Source organism: Rhamphochromis sp. 'chilingali', assembly GCF_963969265.1.
Source record: "Rhamphochromis sp. 'chilingali' genome assembly, chromosome: 18".
NCBI lineage: Eukaryota > Metazoa > Chordata > Actinopteri > Cichliformes > Cichlidae > Rhamphochromis > Rhamphochromis sp. 'chilingali'.
The window spans coordinates 3,257,232-3,276,660 of record NC_137945.1 but is presented as its reverse complement, the minus strand read 5'-3'; the positions used below and the strand labels follow the sequence as shown (position 1 = coordinate 3,276,660).

At 45.7% G+C, this 19,429-nt stretch overlaps 1 protein-coding gene and 1 long non-coding RNA gene across 2 annotated transcripts in view; both read left to right on the top strand.

The window, feature by feature from the left end:
• LOC308385583 (uncharacterized protein) overlaps window positions 1–19,429 on the top strand; it is a 119,976-nt gene that overhangs the window by 29,344 nt on the left and 71,203 nt on the right. The gene's annotated exons all lie outside the window — the stretch shown is intronic.
• On the top strand, window positions 12,989–18,932 carry LOC308385750. The gene is made up of 3 exons (XR_013969625.1): window positions 12,989–13,608; window positions 13,817–15,167; window positions 16,713–18,932. It is a non-coding gene; the product is annotated as an uncharacterized lncRNA (long non-coding RNA).

The window sequence follows — 19,429 nt, the reverse complement described above, 5'->3', positions numbered from 1 at the left end:
AAAGACAAAGCCATAACCCAAGTGTTGTCCATCATATCCAGCTGCTGTCTGGCTGTATGCTGCAGACAGGGGTTCGTGTTTAATCCATTCTTACCCAACTGAACTAAAAGGTCTTGCCGAACTGAGTGGTGCAGATTTTGAGGTTTTGTTAGGTGAGCTGGCCAAAATGAAGAAGTCCACTGAGAGTAACCCCACAGTTGGACCAAATGCATCAGTGCCTAGTCAAAATCCGCAGTTCACTAGTGACACAGACTGAGATGAACCAACCATCATTGAGGATCAAAGTCCTGTTAAATTGGGCAGTGGTTCAACCCACTCGCCTGAGCATGGCTCTCACTCATCCTCTCCAAGTGTAGAGGTGACTGCCTCGCACAGAACAACCACTATCTACTTACCACCTGAACAGCTCACTCCACCTGAAGTACAGAGAGTAGTAGTTGAGGATGTCATTATGAACAATGAAATGCCTTCTCAAGGTCACGCAAAGGCCCTTCTCGGAGAAAACCCCTTGCTCTACTTTCGAAGCTGATTATGATACGTGGCGCAACAATGTTGAATTCCCCCTCACAGATCGTACCATATCTGACAAACTTAAGGTAACGAAAATAGTTGAGAGCCTTCTTCCGCCAACTGCTGACATTGCAAAGCACCTTGGTCCTAACGCTTCTTGATTATATCAGCCTTCTTTTTCAAGTCAAGTCAAGTCAAGTCAACTTTATTTGTCAATTCTGCCACATGTACAGGACATACAGAGAATAGAAATTTCGTTACTCTCAAACCCTAGATGAAATAGCAAATGAACATTTAAATATAAGAGAGTGATTAAAAAATGCAAATAAAATAATTAAAGAGTAAAAATTTTAATAAATACAATACAATTTTACGTATAACAAGAAAGCTATGCAATATACAATATACAATATTCAAGTAAGGGTAAATGACATTGAGTGTAAACCAGGCAGAGTAGTGCAAATAAGCAAATAGTGCAAATGGAGATTTAGTAATGTACGGTAAGAGATAGTGTAACAACAAAGTCTTATGAGGTAATGGCAGTCCAATGCTCCACAAAGTGACTGGTAACTGGTGCAGGCCAGTGAGTGAGTCAGAGAGTGTGTGTGTGTGTGTGTGTGTGTGTGTGTGTGTGTGTGTGTGTGTGTGTGTGTGTGTGTGTGTGTGTGTGTGTGTGACAGAGTTCAGTGAGACCGTGGTGGAGAAGAGGGGAGAGGGGGCAGAATCGGGAGGGAGTTAAGCTTCCTGACAGCCTGATGGATGAAGCTTCAGTCTGCTGGTCCTGGCCTGGAGACTCCGCAGTCTCCTCCCCGATGGCAGCAGCTTGAAGAAGCTTTGCATTGGGTGCGTGGGATCAGCCGCTATGCAAAGGGATTTTTTAGTGAGACGGGTGCTGTAAATGTCCTGGAGGGAGGGGAGAGAGACACCAATGATCCTCTCTGCAGCTCTCACTATGCGTTGGAGGGTTCTATGACAGGACGCATTGCAGGCTCCAAACCACACAGTGATGCAGCTCGACAGGATGCTCTCGATGGTGCCTCTGTAGAAAGTGTACATGATGGGGGCTGGTGCTCCTGCTCTTCTTAGTTTGCGGAGAAAGAAGAGACGCTGCTGTGATTTCTTGGCCAGTGCTGTGGTGTTGTACGTCCAGGAGAGATCCTCTGTGATGTGCACACCCAAGAACTTGGTGCTGCTCACTCTCTCCACAGACGCTCCGTCAATGGTCAGAGGAGCATGTTGGGTGTGCATTCTCCTGAAGTCCACGACAATCTCCTTCGTCTTCTCCACATTCAGAGAGAGATTGTTGTCAACACACCACGTGGCCAGGCGTCTCACCTCACTTCTGTAGTCGGTCTCATCCCTGTTGCTAATGAGACCCACCACCGTTGTGTCGTCCGCAAACTTGACATATCTTGACATATCCTATGGCACTGTTGATGATGGGGATGAGCTTTTTGCCAAATTCTTGAGCACAAACCAGAACTCAGGTGAAAAGCCTTCTGCCTATTTACAGCGGTTGCAGATAACCCTGAGTAAAGTCATTAAAAGAGGCGGCATCACTACAAATGATTCACTTCCGCTTCCGGCTGCATGGAGTGAAGTAGTGGGTGTGTCCAGCTCCGCTTATTAATTCTAAATATTGCATTTTCCAGACAACGTAATTCTTATTCTTGGTTAGCTGAAACCACACTAAAATGGATACTAAGAAGACCAGAAAATGTCTGTGAAGGTTCTCAGTCATCCAGGTCATCGTAGTCAAAGGAGCTTGCAAAGAAAAGCGTCTGGACTTCTTTAAGCTGCTTGAAGACGTTTCACCTCTCATCCGAGAAGCTTCTTCAGTTCTACACATCAGAAAATACACACAAAAGACCATAGACATCGATTCGACCACCTCAAGGACCTGAAGGACAGAATTGTTTAATTCCATGTGTGTGTCTCTTGCAGTCCTCCATAAGAGTCCTTCCGGGCGTAACATTGTTACAGAGAGACGGGTGTAAGGCTGTTCCAATTCTCAGCAGCGCTCTTCGCTTTTCCTGAGTCCTTAGCAATTCTTCTTCCTACGATGACGTTTTCATCAAGGCCAATGAAAAGAAGTTAGGAAAAAAGGAGAATGGAGGAACTTTTGGAACATACCCCATGTGGTTAAAATGTGCTGCTGAGTCACGTGACTGCACAACAATAAGTCACAGTAGAGCAGTAAGAAGAAGGCGGAAGCTTGAATGAATACCCTGAGTGTATTCATGTGTTCACGGATGGTGCTAAAAGTCCAGATACTGGAAGTACAGGGTTTGGAATAGCAGTTCCGTCGAAAAATATTGAAATAAACAGACGCACTTCAGATGGACTGGCAGTGTACTCGGTTGAAATGGTAGCAGTTTTGGTAGCATTGAAATGGGTAGAGTGTTCAAAAATCAGGCAGGTGGTTGTGTGGTCTGACTCGGCAGCTGTTCTTTCAAGTCTACAATCATTTTGTTCGAAGACAAGGCAGGGCATGCTGTATAGTATTCTGGAGACTATAAGCAGAATAAGGTGTTGTGGTGGCAATATTCACTTTCTTTGGGTGCCAGCTCATGTAGGGATCAGTGGAAATGAAAAGGTGGATAGGTTGGCAAAAAGAGTGTTGACTAAAAATAGGACTGAGATGGAAATTACAAGCAGCGGATCTGAAGCGAAAGGTATTGTTTGGAGGCAGGTTGTTCAGGAGTGGCAGAAGCGGTGGGATACAGGGAGTACGGGCAGGCAATTGTATCATCTTAAGAAGGAGGTGGCAGTGAGTAGGTTGTATAGGGGTAATAGGAGAGATGAGGTGGTCATTACCAGGCTTAGACTGGGACATTGTGCATTAAATAAAACACTACAGATGATAGGAGAACATGAGACGGGGCTTTGTGGAGTGTGCCAGGAGGAGATGGAGACAGTAGAGCATGTAATACTGCGGTGTAAGGGTTATGATGTGGAGAGGTCAGTTCTGCAGAATAGATTGAAGGAGCGGGGAATTGGGAAATTTTTGTTTTTGTTTTTTGTTTTGTTTTTTGGATACAAATTGTAAACTCACTGTCTGACCCATACTCCGGAACAGTAGGAGGCGGTAATGCTCCTTTACGTTGGTTGCCAACCGCCGTTAAACACAAAGAAGAAGAAGAAGAGAAGAGGGCGGAGCAAAGTGTGTGTGCACGAGAGGAGCCGAGCAGAGAGAGCTCCTTTGTCATGAAACGGGAGTAAAGTAGTGAACTTAGAGGAGAGAAACAAACTAAAGCATCGATCATAAACCACTACCAACGTCCTGATCGATATCTGCATCGATCTGCCCACCCTTGTCTCCTGGATCGTAGCTGCGATCAGCGTGAACCACGTGGGTCTCTGCTCCCTGATCTGTTTCCTGTGTTTGGAAAGAGTTCCAGCTTCATCGCGGAGTTTCTCTCGGTTTGTGGGCTCATCTAAAGGTAAGCACCGAGCTAACTTTACTGTGAGTTCAGTTCATGTTGAGTTTAGCTCCTGAATGAGGTCTTCTGCTGCTCTCCTCGGTGTCTGTTCACAGTTTATTGTGAACACGTTGAGAGAAGAGTGAGAGAGTGTTTGGAGAAAAACACCAACTAATCATTAGCTCAGCATGCTGGGAGAAGTTGGAGCAGAAAAGTCTTTTCATTGTCCCTGCAGCTGTTTTTCTGCCTGCACCAAACCTCTACAGCCTCGTTTCTATTTGAAGTGATGACAGGAAACCAGAGCGATCTGCTGCAGTATCAGGGTCACTATAACTTTATTGTCCAGCTGCTGTGGATGAACACGTTGTTTTTGTAGATCTGGGGTTTATAATAGCAGCAGTATTAATGAGACAAGGACAGCTCTGTCTTAACATAGTGAGTCCCTTTATTGGCAGGCCACAACAAAAAGAACCAGACGGTGCTGCATGAACATTTAATTAGTCCCTACCATAACACCCCTCCTCTGAGTATTCAATTCAGTTATATTTATATATTTTTTTATATAGCACCAAATCCTCAAGGCGACTGTTGTTGTGATTTGGCTTCTAGGATATCTTCTTTCCGTAGTTTGGTTACTTGGTGGTATATGAGACTTGGGTGGGTGGGGGATTGTCTCAATGAGATAATATCGTGGAGAATTCCGCTCTGCTTTATATTGTCCCGTTTTCTTTCATGTCCCAGATCCAAACTTGATCTCCTGGTTGTAGTCCAGTGAGGTCTTGTGCTCTCTGTTGTTGAACCATTTCCACTGTTTCTATCTCTCCTCTCTCTCTTTTTTTCTTTTTTATGTCTCTCAGCATAGTGATGTTTATCCTGCCTGGTTTGAGGCAGGATGGAAGTATAGGGGCTGTGGTACGAAGTTTCCTCCCCATTAGAATCTCTGCAGGGCTATGTCCATTGGCAAGTGGTGTGGTGCAATATGCCATGATGGTGAGAGATGGGTCTGCTTTCTGTAGAAGGCTTTTTACTGTTCTCATTTCTCTTTCAGTCTCACCGTTTCTCTGAGGGAATCTCAGGCTGGAAGCGGTGTGGGCAAAGCCCCACTCTAGAGCAAACGTTGGGAAGAGTTCTGAGGAGAATTGTGGGCCATTATCTGACTTTAATTATGTTGGTATGCTGTGGCGTGCAAATACGGACTTTAAGTGTTCAATCATTGCTGCTGATGTGTTAGAAGACAGCTCAGGTATTTCTGTGTATCTTGAGAAATAGTCCACTACAACCAAATACTGGCTGTTACTCCAGTCAAAAAGATTTTGCAGTAGAGTTGGACATGTTTTATTGTTTCTGTCATGATCCTGGGTCCTTTTGACCCAGCATTTTGTGTTTTCTCTTCGATTTTGGTTCTGTTCTTCCTTTGTTTAGTGTTTACTCTGTTCTGCCCGTGTGTTCCTGTTTTATTGTGAAGGTCTGCGTCTTATGTGAGTGTTTTCAGTTTGCCTCCCTAGTCTCGTCACGATAATCACTCCCAGCTGTGTTCCCCACCTGCGTGTAATCTCCCTGTGTTCTCTGGGTGTATTTAAGTTGTATTTTCTGTCTTAGTAATTGCTGGTTCGTCTGTGTTGTTTCCCCTCGGTCTCCCTGCGTCTTTTCATATGTATTTCCCCGGACCTCCCTGCATCTTCGTTTCTAGTTTGTTTTGTTAGTTTTACCCAGTTTAGGTTTTCCTGTTTCACCTTCACCCACGCCATTGCTGTTTGTATTTTCTTTTGTTAAATAAATACTCATCTGCACCAGAGCTGCTGCCTTTTGGGTCCTTCCTACATTCCACACGGCTTGCCCCGGCAATCCGTGACAGTACGAACCAGCCACCATGGACCCAGCGGCAGTAAATCCGTCCGAGGAGCTCCAGGACGACATCGCGTATAATGTGGAGATTCTCCTCGGGCTATGGCTAGAGAACCCTCCAGAGGAGCTTCGTCGTGCCGTGGAAAGTCGGCTACAACGGCTCTTTTCTGGCCTGCCATGGCTTCTGCAGTCACTTCCTCCGACCATGCAGACTTTTTTCCGGCTCACACCGCACCTTCTCTCAGCCACTCCTGCCTCGCTGCCCGACTCGCCGGATGTGGTCTTGCCCGGCCCGTCGGTGCCATCTGTGGGGAAGAAACGCCGATCACGCCGCGGGCGCGCCACCCCACAGCCGGACGTTCGGACTTCTAATTCGCTGGCTGTGGTGAGTGAGGACTCTGTGTCTTTTCCAGACGTTGTGACTGTTCATTCGGGGGCTGTGTCTTGTGTGGCGGATGTCAACGCGAGCTGCTTATCGCCTGTGCAGCTACCAGCAGCCCAGTTAGCCGCCCCGCAGACACACTCTGCTCAGCCAGCTCGGTTAGCTCCCCCGCAGCTACTCCCAGTTCAGTTAGCTCCCTCGCAGCCACCCTCAGTTCAGTTAGCTCCCTCGCAGCCACCCTCAGTTCAGTTAGCTCCCTCGCAGCCACCCTCAGTTCAGTTAGCTCCCTCGCAGCCACCCTCAGTTCAGTTAGCTCCCTCGCAGCCACCCTCAGTTCAGTTAGCTCCCTCGCAGCCACCCTCAGTTCAGTTAGCTCCCTCGCAGCCACCCTCAGTTCAGTTAGCTCCCCCGCAGCTACTCCCAGCTCAGTTAGCTCCCCCGCAGCTACTCCCAGCTCAGTTAGCTCCCCCGCAGCTACTCCCAGCTCAGTTAGCTCCCCCGCAGTCCTTCACAGCTCAGTTTCCAGCGTCCCCCTCAGCTCAGTTTCCAGCGTCCCCCTCAGCTCAGTTTCCAGTACCACCCGTGCCGCCTGTAGCGCAGGCCCCAGTAGCTCCAGTGCCGCCTGTAGCGCAGGCCCCAGTAGCTCCAGTGCCGCCTGTAGCGCAGGCCCCAGTAGCTCCAGTGCCGCCTGTAGCGCAGGCCCCGATAGCAGTACGGTTCGCTGGTCAGCTTAACATTCAGCCAGGGGTCTCAAATCTCTCTGGCTCTGCATCAGCTCCTGCTGGGAGCTCGGATGAGCTCATCCAGGACTCCGCGGCTCCCACGCCGCCATCTACCTCGTCAGCTGGAGGGTCCGAGGGGCCCGTTCAGCCTCCTGTCTCCGCTGGAGGGTCCGAGGGGCCCGTTCAGCAACCTTCCTCGTCAGCTGGGGGTTCAGGAGAACCGCACCAGCACCATGCCACATCAGCTGGAGGGCCCGAGGAGCCCATCCAGCCACCTTCTGCTACGCCTGGTCCAGCCTGTGCTTCGTCAGCTGCAGCTCCAGCCTGTGCTTCGTCAGCTGCAGCTCCAGCCTGTGCTTCGTCAGCTGCAGCTCCAGCCTGTGCTTCGTCAGCTGCAGCTCCAGCCTGTGCTTCGTCAGCTGCAGCTCCAGCCTGTGCTTCGTCAGCTGCAGCTCCAGCCTGTGCTTCGTCAGCTGCAGCTCCAGCCTGTGCTTCGTCAGCTGCAGCTCCAGCCTGTGCTTCGTCAGCTGCAGCTCCAGCCTGTGCTTCGTCTGCTGCAGCCTCAGAGCCTTCGTCTGCTGCAGCCTCAGAGCCTTCGTCTGCTGCAGCCTCAGAGCCTTCGTCTGCTGCAGCCTCAGAGCCTTCGTCTGCTGCAGCCTCAGAGCCTTCGTCTGCTGCAGCCTCAGAGCCTTCGTCTGCTGCAGCCTCAGAGCCTTCGTCTGCTGCAGCCTCAGAGCCTTCGTCTGCTGCAGCCTCAGAGCCTTCGTCTGCTGCAGCCTCAGAGCCTTCGTCTGCTGCAGCCTCAGAGCCTTCGTCTGCTGCAGCCTCAGAGCCTTCGTCTGCTGCAGCCTCAGAGCCTTCGTCTGCTGCAGCCTCAGCCTGTGCTTCGCCTGGTCCCGCCTTGACTGGTCCCGCCTCGACTGGTCCTGTGCCCACCGGGCCTCGGCCAGTACGCCTGACACTGGAGAGCCGCCGCCGCTGCCTTCCGCACGGCCGGCCCCCGGACCGCCATCGCCTGAGTGGCCGCCGTTGCCTTCCGCACGGCCGGCCCCCGGACCGCCATCGCCTGAGTGGCCGCCGTTGCCTTCCGCACGGCCGGCACCCTGAACTGTTTGGACTCCTGTGCTGTCGGCCCCCTGGCCGGCCCCCTGGTCTTTTCTGTTTTGGACTCGGTTTTCCTGTGCTTTGGTGTGCTTTTCTTTTGGTTTTGGACTTGTGTTTTGTTTTTCTTTTTGTCTTCTGGCCTTCTGGTGCTCCTGTTTTGTTTTGCCTCGAGCCCTCCGTCCTGGACCCCCTCCGCCCGCCCTGGTCGGGTTGTTTTCTGGTTTTTTTTTTTGTTTTGTTTTTGGGCTGTCGGGAGCCAGCCCTTGAGGGGGGGGGGGGGGGGTTCTGTCATGATCCTGGGTCCTTTTGACCCAGCATTTTGTGTTTTCTCTTCGATTTTGGTTCTGTTCTTCCTTTGTTTAGTGTTTACTCTGTTCTGCCCGTGTGTTCCTGTTTTATTGTGAAGGTCTGCGTCTTATGTGAGTGTTTTCAGTTTGCCTCCCTAGTCTCGTCACGATAATCACTCCCAGCTGTGTTCCCCACCTGCGTGTAATCTCCCTGTGTTCTCTGGGTGTATTTAAGTTGTATTTTCTGTCTTAGTAATTGCTGGTTCGTCTGTGTTGTTTCCCCTCGGTCTCCCTGCGTCTTTTCATATGTATTTCCCCGGACCTCCCTGCATCTTCGTTTCTAGTTTGTTTTGTTAGTTTTACCCAGTTTAGGTTTTCCTGTTTCACCTTCACCCACGCCATTGCTGTTTGTATTTTCTTTTGTTAAATAAATACTCATCTGCACCAGAGCTGCTGCCTTTTGGGTCCTTCCTACATTCCACACGGCTTGCCCCGGCAATCCGTGACAGTTTCATCTCTGTGTTGCTGCTGTCTTATTTGTTGTTGTCTGTCCTCTATTTCAGGAAGGCCTGATGTGCATACAAGTCCATTTCATCTCTTAATGTCGTGTTAGAAACCGCTCTTTCTGGCACTCTGGGCAGCACGTCTGCAATTGCTGCGTGTATGACATGTGAGATGGTGAAAGAGAACCTCATTACCGTATTTTCATGACCATAAGACGCACTGTACTAAAAGGCGCAGTCTCAGTTATGTGTGCCATTACTGTATTTAACACACACATAAGGCGCACTGGATCATAGGGCGCATACAAGTACCGTATGCGTATTTAAAAATAAAGCGGGAGCAAACCTGAGTTCGGTGCCTTACTCACATTTCTATTACCGGTAATCGTCATCATCAACAACACACAAGCATACAAGTGTGCGTATTTAAAAATAAAGCAGGAGCAAAACAAAGTTTGGTACTCACATTTTTATCATCAATCAAACCCATCGAAGTCCTCATCCTCTGTGTCTGAATTGAACAGCTGCGCTAAATCTCCATCAAACATGCCAGGTTCACTGTCTTCACCGTCAGAGTCACTTTCCGTGCCGTGCGGCTCCTCGGAAATGATGCCGGCTTTTGCGAAAGCTCGAACAACAGTGCCAGCAGACATGTTAGCCCAAGCATCTACAATCCATTGGCAAATTGTGGCGTAACTCGCCCGGCGCTGCCTTCCACTCTTGGTGAAACTGTGGTCTCCATCGGTCATCCATCGCTCCCAGGCCGCTCGCAGCCTTACTTTGAACGGGCGGTTCACACCGATGCCCAGCGGTTGGAGTTTCTTTGTCAGGCCTCCCGGAATGACAGCAAGCTCACAGTTCATTTGTTTCACTAGTTTTTTCACATCGGCTGTGAGATGGGCACGCGTAGAGTCACAGATTAAGAGCGATGGTGATGCGTGGAAAAAACCACCTGGTCTCCTTACATACACCTCCCTCAGCCAGTCTTTCATCATTTCCTCATCCATCCAGCCCTTTTCATTTGCCTTAATGATGATTCCTGCTGGAAACTTCTCTTTAGGCAAAGTCTTTCGCTTAAAAATCACCATAGGCGGCAGTTTCTGTCCATTAGCATGGTAGCCAAGCACAACAGTGAAAGAAGACTTTTCGTGCCCCGTTGTGCGTATCGCTACCGTGCTGGTCCCCTTCTTCTCCACAGTGTGACTCACCGGGATGTCAAAAGTGAGCGGGACCTCGTCCATGTTTGTGATGTGGCTGGGCTGGATGTTTTTGTCGCCGATGTGTTTGCTGCAGTAGGAGCGGAAGATGGCCAGCTTTTCCTTATAATCCGCTGGAAGTTGCTGCGCTACCGTAGTCCTGGTCCGGATGGAAAAATGGCACCGTTTCATAAAACGAAAGCACCAAGACGGACCTCCTTGGAAATGTTCAATGTTCATCTCTTCAGCTAGTGAAACTGCTTTTAGCCGAATGGTGACCGTCGAAACGCTTCTCCCGCTCGTTCTTTGCTCGATGATCCACCGCTCGAGTCTTTCTTCCAACTCGGGCCACCTCGCCTTATGTCCGCGGAAACTCAGCTGCGTTTTCTTGACCTGCCGGAGCTTGTTTTCCAGCTTCCTCCATTTGCGAACCATCGATTCGTTAATCTTAAATTCTCTCGCCGCTGCTCGATTTCCATGTTCCTCCGCGTAGCTGATGGCCTTCAGTTTAAACTGTGCTTCGTAAGCGTGTCTCTTTGCCATTTTCAGGGTTGTTAAAACAACGATGTCCTGCATAATGCACATACCTGTTCTTTTATACAGGTATGTGCGATTGTCCCGGTATATACGATCAACGCCCACACTTCAGCCTTTAACGTTCTCATGGTGTTCTCTACTACGTCCTCCTTACAACACAGAGGGCGCACCGCGCTATAGGGCGCGCCGCACTTTTTGAAGAAAATCTAAGACTTTTAAGTGCGCCTTATGGTCGTGAAAATACGGTAGCCAGATTATATCGCTGCTGTGGGCCCGGGTCAGGGTAAGGGGTAAGCAAATAGGGTAAACATGGATACCCCCTATCACCAAGCAAGTAGCCAGTGAACTCTCCTAAGACAGAAGGATACACTTCAGTTCAAATGTCCCTGAAGCAATTGGTCTTTATATATTTTAAAGTATTCTCAACTCACCATGTCCACATTTTGTGCTCAGTGTACATTCACGGAATATTTGTGAGTCATGGACAGAGCCTGGCCACTTGGCTTCCACATTTGTGATAATGTTGGCAGCATCACATATGATCTTCACAGTGCAGAGAACACAAATTAGCATCCATTACTATAATGAAATAATTTGTTAGTTTGAAATGCTACAGGGAACTATGTACCTGTACATTAATGCTGTGGAAAGACTTCCTGTTCACATAGTCTCCTTCATTTACTGAAGGAGCAATGATTGGAATGTGAGTGCCATCTATACAGCCAATCACGCCTGGGAACCGTGAGAATAAATGTAAAATTTAAGTAGTAGTCCAAGTATCACCACATCATAAATTAAGTTTTGGTCATCCTGATACCTGCAACTTTGTGGCATCCCTCTTTGATGAATCTTGTGGGTCTATGACCGGGGAACACCACAAACGAGTACAGGAGACGTTTCAGTGCAACTGTAACATTCCTGACTGCCCGACAGACGGTAGCCTTGGAAACGTGCTCAGCGTCACCAATATTATACAGAAAGCTCCTGTTTGCAAAAAACCGAAGTGCAATACAAATAATATGCAATGAACTGAGAGCATGTCCGCGATGTCACATGCGTAATATATGGCCTGAGGATGTTATCCAAATAAATTATAGATTGTGCTGAGAAACGGTAACGTTCACACAGGAAATCATCAGGAAATGATAAAATGTCCAAACGCGCTCTGATCACTCTCTCCCGGCGGAGAGCTCTGCGGAGAATTTGGGCTTCACGATCTACTGGCTCTTCAAGGACGGGGCACGCCATGTCCGACACTTCCTACTGTCAGGTTTCCGACAAAGGGGCGGAGACAGTCAGGGTTAGTTGTAGTAAACCTGCTAGGGGGCAGGTTAGCTTCACGGGGTGTGTCGTCATAGTGACTCACTCAGAATTAATCTAAACTCGCTTTGTGAAACCGAAAACCCAGAGTTTTCGTTAACTCAGGGTATACTTACTCAGATTTTCCACTAAACCGGCTTCCTGAAATAGGGCCCAGGAAGACAACTGTGGAGCTCCATAAGTGTGGCTCAAGTTTGAATACAATTTGGTGCCATTTACAATTAATACAGATAGTTTCTCTCTTTACTCTTAAAGTTAACAAATATGTTTTTTATATTTATCAATCTAAAAAAATAAACATTTAGTCTGATTTGATGTTACAATTAAGAAAGTGTTTTTATCCGAAGAGTGTGTAAATATCTGGTTTCCACTGTATATTTGATGATGTTGGTGTTTGGCTTGATTGTCAGCACAGAGAGGGAGAGAGAGGAGAATGAGGACAGAACAGAGATGGAACAAGAGCAGGTGAGACACACATGTTAGTCCAGGAGTGGGCAATCTCAGTCCACGAGGGCCGGTGTCCCTGCAGGTTTTAGATCTCACCTTGGGTCAACACACCTGAATCACATGATTAGTTCGTTACCAGCCTCTGGAGAACTTCCGGACATGTTGAGGGGCTAATTTAGCCATTTAAATCAGCTGTGTTGGTTCGAGGACACATCTAAAACCTGCAGGGACACCGGCTCTCGTGGACTGAGATTGCCCACCCCTGTGTTAGTCAAATGGTTGTTTACCAAAAGTATCACTGTATCATAGGTCCTCATGTATCTCGTACCTAGTGTTTCTTTTTAGGTTTGTTATTTTTCAAATTCTATATTTATTAAGTTATGCAGCTTGTTTGCACAACAAGGCTAAATAATTATATAAACTTTTCTCAATCTAAATAGTGGACTTTGGTAGAATTAAAAAATAAGTGTAGTGCAGGTCTATGATGATTTTTAGTTCTACTATCATCTAGTTCTGATTCTGGTTCTGTCTTGGTTAAATCCTCATTAGTCCTGTTTTAATTCCGGATCAGTTCTGGGTCTGGTTGAATTGGGGTTTAGTCCGCGTGTCATGATACAGCCCTGGTTTTGTTCTGCCTTGCCTGCCAAAACGGAGCCTATTAATCTTTCAGTCATTTCTAAACCCCCCCCCCCCCCCCCCCCACCCACCCTTTAGGGCTAAGCCCTGGGTGTATCAAATGTCTGCCTCCGCCTCTGCCTGAAACACTTCCTGCTTTTCCAGCCTCAGGCTCCTTTAGCTTAGCTGTGAACCAGAGCTGGTCAGTATTCTAACTCACCCTGGTGTGTGATGCTGTGCAGCTTCCTCACAGATGCTGATGTTACAGGACGTCACAGCATCTCTATAATAATCCAAACTGTTGGTAACAATCCTGAAAACCTCCCAGTCGGTGCAGTCCAGACACACCTGCAGATTCTCCACAGCCTCATCAGTCCACTGCTTCAGTGTCTTCACAAAAGCTTTAGACAGTTTCAGTTTGTGCCTGTTTGCAGGGATCAAGTGAACCGTGACATGGTCTGAGAATCTTGATGTAGTTTGAGATGATGATACTCTTACTATCAGCTCACCTTCTGTTTTGTAGAGTATTTTTTATCCATTTTGTTTAATAAAATCTATGAGGTTCAAATGAAGCACCAAACTGCAGTTACTCAGTGGAGGTTCATTACTGCAGTTTCTCACCACTGTTGTTAACTGTTCCAGCTGATCATCAGGAGGAGACGAGCCATTTAGACTCAGCTCAGCCACTACAGAGGAAACAATGACTTCAACCCAAAAGGTGAGCAAGAATATCTCTGTTATTGAACCTGTGTGCAAGTTACAACTCTCATTGTAGCTCATAATTGTAATGTCATACTATCACTAGAAGGTGGTGGTAACACACCTACGACGTGTTTGTTGACATCTTTGATTCCACTAATGGAGTTTCAGTTTGTTCCACGACTGCATTTCACTCACTGCCTCTGTTTGTATCTCTGTCACTGCAGGACCAACATGGAGCGAGAAGTCAGCGCTCTCAGGAGGCCGACAAACCTCACAGAAGAAAGGGGCAGAAAAAATACAGCTGTGACGAGTGTGGGAAGAATTTTACCCTGGCTGGAAACTTAAAAAAACACAAAGTCATCCACAGTGGAGTTAAAGCTTACATCTGTAAGTTGTGTGGAAAATCTTTCAACCGGGCTGGAAGCTTAAAAACACACCAACTCATCCACAGTGGAGTTAAAGCATACAGCTGTGACTTGTGTGGAAAATCTTTTACTTTGGCTGCTAACTTAAAAAGACACCATCTCATCCACAGTGGAATTAAACCGTACACCTGTGACTTGTGTGGAAAATCGTTTACTCACGCTGAAAGCTTAAAAACACACCGACTCATCCACAGTGAAGTTAAAGCATACACCTGTGACTTGTGTGGAAAAAGTTTTACTTTTGCTGCTAACTTAAAAAGACACCATCTCATCCACAGTGGAATTAAACCGTACACCTGTGACTTGTGTGGAAAATCTTTTGCCCACGCTGGAAGCTTACAAACACACCAACTTATCCACAGTAGATTTAAAGCATACAGCTGTGACTTGTGTGGAAAGTCTTTTGCCCACGCTGGAAGCTTAAAAACACACCAGCTCGTCCACAGTGGAGTTAAAGCATACACCTGTGACTTGTGTGGAAAATCTTTTGCCCACGCTGAAAGCTTAAAAAGACACCAACTCATCCACAGTGGAGTTAAAGCGTACACCTGTGACTTTTGTGGAAAATCTTATACCCACACTGAAAGCTTAAAAAGACACCAACTCATCCACAGTGGAGTTAAAGCATACACCTGTGACTTATGTGGAAAATCTTTTACCCAGCCTGGAAACTTACAAACACACCAACTCATCCACAGTGGAGTTAAAGCATACACCTGTGACTTGTGTGGAAAATCTTTTACCCAGGCTGGAAGCTTAAAAAGACACCAACTCAGCCACAGTGGAGTTAAAGCATACAGCTGTGATCAGTGTGGTAAAGCTTTTACTCACAGTGGCCTCTTACAGCGTCATCAAGTTATCCACTCTGGATTTAAGGCGTACAGCTGCCACATATGTGGAAAAACCTTCCACTTGCTAGGCAGCCTAAATATTCACCTCCGCATTCATACTGGAAATGACGTTTACTGCTGTGATCAGTGTGGGAAACTGTTTGTGAGATATAAAGACTTAGAACGCCACATGTTTACCCACACTGTGGGGAGACCTTATAAATGTGACCTGTGTGAGAAGACTTTTAAAGCGCCACGTTACCTTAAAATCCACCAACAGAGCCACACCAGAAAGAAACTGCAAGTGCAGTTACTGTGAGGTATGTATGTATATTATTATCTTCTTGTTTAAGACTGACTGTTTCGTTCAACTGTGCTCATTAAATTGTGTTCGCATGTTAGTAATTCTACTGGACTCAATTTTGGAATTTTGGAAACAGTGCATTTAGATAATGACTGAAACCAGCCCACTGAAGGAACAATGTGCTGGGAGTTCAGTTCCTTAAGCTTAATTATGCAGATTCTCATGACCATTGATCAACAACCACTGACCATTATGCAAATGTACTGTTTATAAGATTGGGGGAAACTTGCAGTCAGCTGAGACTGAAGGAGTCACTTGGATGAGTGACGAAACGTTTCTCCCACAAAATTATATGTCCAGATGAACAGAATCAATTTTTGGAGGTTTACTTACCTGGATGATTGAGCATGCATCAAGATGGGTTGACAATGTTTCTTTCTCGCTGATATAACGGGACACCTCAACGAGTTACAAAATATGATCCCCAGATAACACAACTTTCAAATACAAAGCAGCGGCAGGGATCACATTAATCTGCAAATCCTTGTTTAAAGATAAGTCATATTAGCCCAGTTTATTTTTTCTTATCATTGTTTTTGGGGCGAATGTGGCTCAAGAGTTGGCAGTTCTTCTTGTAATCGGAAGGTTGCCGGTTCGAGCCCCGGCTCCGACAGTCTCGGTCGTTGTGTCCTTGGGCAAAACACTTCACCCGTTGCCTACTGGTGTTGGCCAGAGGGCCCGGTGGCGCTAGTGTCCGGCAGCCTTGCCTCTGTCAGCGCGCCCAAGGCAGCTGTGGCTACAATGTAGCTGCCATCACCAGTGTGTGAATGGGTGGATGACTGAATGCAGTGTCAAGGTCCATAGGGATTAAGTAAAGCGCTATACAGGCCATTTACCATTGTTGTGAGGCGACCATTAATAGCATCTGCATTTTCTGTTTGTATAGTTCCTTTGCTGTTATGGTGTTCTTGTTATGGATAAAAAAAAATTTTTTTGAAATATAGCAAATCTATTTCTATGAAGTTGTTCTATATAGTGTGTAAGATAAGATGACCTTTATTAGTCCCACAGGTGGGAAATTTGTCTCGTTACAGCAAAAGTGCAAAGTTATGTAGCACTTAGCAGTTATGTAACTGTTGATATGCAGCATTATTAAATTTATTGTTAATGCAATTGTTGATATGGTAAATTGACTTTTGAGGAAATTTTAGATGGCACTCATCATCAGAAAGGTTGCCTACCACTGGTAGAAAGGTTGCTCTACAACAAAGACATTTATTGAGTCTCAGTACCAGGTCACTTTACTCTAGCATGCAAAGTGCTTTACCGTGTTGTATAAAGCACTTTGAGTGCTCAGGCAGAGTAAAAAAGTGCTTTATAAGAATCAATCCATTTTACTTGTATTTACTAAATGAACAACGGGAGGGTCATCTAACTAAAACCAATCAGTGTATCCCACCTGACCCCCTCAGAATCAGCTTACTTTTTATTTCAGGCCACTTTCAGAATTAAAATGTTGAAGGAATTCCCTGACTTACACTGTCTTTGTGTCTTTGTTTAGAAGCAGACCGACACAGATGGATTCAGTTCTCAACCCTGTCATCACTGTGGTGGTGGGAAAGAGTTTCACTGTGACCTTTTGTGGAAAAACTTTCACTCTGCAACAGACCCTAAAAATCTGGACTTCTTTAAATTGCTTGAAGATTATTTCACCTCTCAACCGAGAATCTTCTTCAGGTCTAAGGTCAAATGGTGGAGAGTTCCAGATTTAAGCTCTGTGGGAGCGTCCCCCTTAGAGGGACCTCCTAATGATCCTCTACCTAATCGCACAAGAGAAGGTGTGAAAACGGGTGTAGGTAGGATACAATTTATACAAGGAGTATAAAAGAGGTGATATTTTTGGTGTCAATGCTGGTGTGAAGATTGTGCTGTTTTGATTGCTTTGCAAATATTCATTTCAATAAATCCAAGGAAATATTTGGTTTCAACGTTCAGTTTATTTTTAGGAAATATTCCAACAGTTAAGTGTTGATAAATGAACTTGAGTCTCTAAAAATGGGCTAAAGGAGATGTGAAGTGCAAACATATGTACATTGTGTGTAATGGGATTTGGCAAGGTTGAGAGATCTCCCGGATATAAAGAAAAATGTAAATACGAGACTGACAAAAAAATTGATAATAAAGACTTAATAAAGCAAAACACTGGATGGTACAGCTCATGAAGGCACAAACATGGCCTGCTACTGGATGTGTGAGAGGCAGAGAGAAGGGGACGGGCTCCCAGACATCGCAGTGAAGGTCAAAGGTGAAAATAAGACATGCAGAGAGAAGTCACTCACTGTCTGTGCATGTTAGGAATATAGTGATTAAATAAAGTTCATTTAGTGAATTTTTTTTAAAATTTTTTTTATATATATATACATTGCAATGGTTCTCATTAAGAGTTGGCCCTCCATGTAATAATGGGTAAAAGAGTGAATTTGGCTCTATGATTGAACTGAATTATTGAGACTGACATGTAGAGCTGCAGAGGGATTTCCAAACATGCTTAGATATCATAGCCAGTTTAAGTCAGGGTGCAATTTTCCTGCGCCAAATTAGTCTGAACAGAATATCCTAGACTTATATAGTAAGTACAAAATTACAGGCTGAGAATTGTTAGATAATAGTGTAACCCATGTGAAATACAGGTCCGTAAAATCCCCCCCCCCCTTCTTTTTTTTATCTAAGGCTATAGCCTGTTATTGTCAGAAGGGGGTGCTGTAATGCAGTTTTGTGTTCTGACAACCGTGCGTCTAGTGCGCAGGAAGCATTACCTGTCTCTTCCTATGAGATCTTCCCTCTCTGATGGCAGTCAAGTGTGTGTCGGAGCTCACCGAAAAGTATTTGGTATGCAATGCTGCAACCTGATTAATGAGACCAGATTGTTTTACGTATAAATGCTAATAAGCTACTCTTTTATTAGGCCCCGAACTCTGACCACAAAGGGAATAACGTCTGTCCAGTTATTTGTGTTGGAATATCCCAGTGAGTGACATGCCGTTTGTTCATCAAATTTGGTGTGTTGTTTTACTTTTCTTGTTGTTCTTCACAGTGTGTTATAAGTGTTGAATGCTTTGAGCTAAAGGTGTTTTACTGCCGATGCTAGCTGCTAATAGCTGTTAGCTACCCTACCCCCACGAAGCCATATTCCGATCGGGGAGGTATTCGGATAGAAGCACTAGCTCTGTTTATATTAGAATGGTTAAGTCTTAATAGAAATGAGCATATTTCAAGTTTAATAGTATTTGCACTGTGAATTAAGTTACATTTGCTTGTTAGCCTTACGGATGAATGTCACCTTGATTGCGATGACTATTTACATTACTGTTTAAGCTGCTGATGTTCTTTATTGTGATATAATTGTGATAAAATAGTTGATACTGGTACAAACAAGTTACTGTAACTCTTGTAACTTGGTAAAGCTAAATGGAATGCCATTTGTTATTAATACATTTGGAAAAGAAGTTCATGAGCTCATGTTAAGAACACAAGATGGAAAAGAAATTCATTGTTCTGCACTGTTTGTGTAGATTGGTTTTTTGTACTAGAAAGGATTCTGGAGAACCACTGACGGCGAGAACAGCCCAAATGAGATCCTGAATGATCATGAAATGATGTGGCCAGCCATGCGATCGGATTGTAGGATTTGCCTGAGAAACTGATTCAAGCATCCCTGTATTTCAGACAAGCCCTATCCCAGATAATAGGGTTTGCACACTGACACTTCCGCTACAGTACACCTGTTTGGGTTTCAACAACTTTAAAGGACAATTCAGACTGGACAATTCAAACTTCACAACGGGAATACTTCCATCCATTTTATTCATTCAAAAGAGTTCTGATACAATTCAGTATAAGTCTTTCATTCGACTGTCTTTATTTTATTTGTTCTGCTTTATATCTATTCACCTTTAAAATGCACTATTAGTGTGCAGTTTGGTTTATTGTGCTGTATATGTTTATGAATGGTACTGAGGCAATAAAGGTCTCAGTTGTTCATTTCCAAGCCAATTCCTTTTGTGAGTCTCCAAAACAAAACCTCCTTCTGAACCTAGTAAGATGTTTAGGGTCTCTATTTGAAGTGAAAGTGTACTGGTCCTGAGTAGAGGTGCTACACAAATGTGGCGCACCAGCCAGGAGGTTTAATTCCTTTTATTTTTGGAAGTTTAGCAACTGGTGCTTTCATGCCTTTTGGGTCAAATCATTACATTTGTCAATGACATTCTGGGTTGGAGT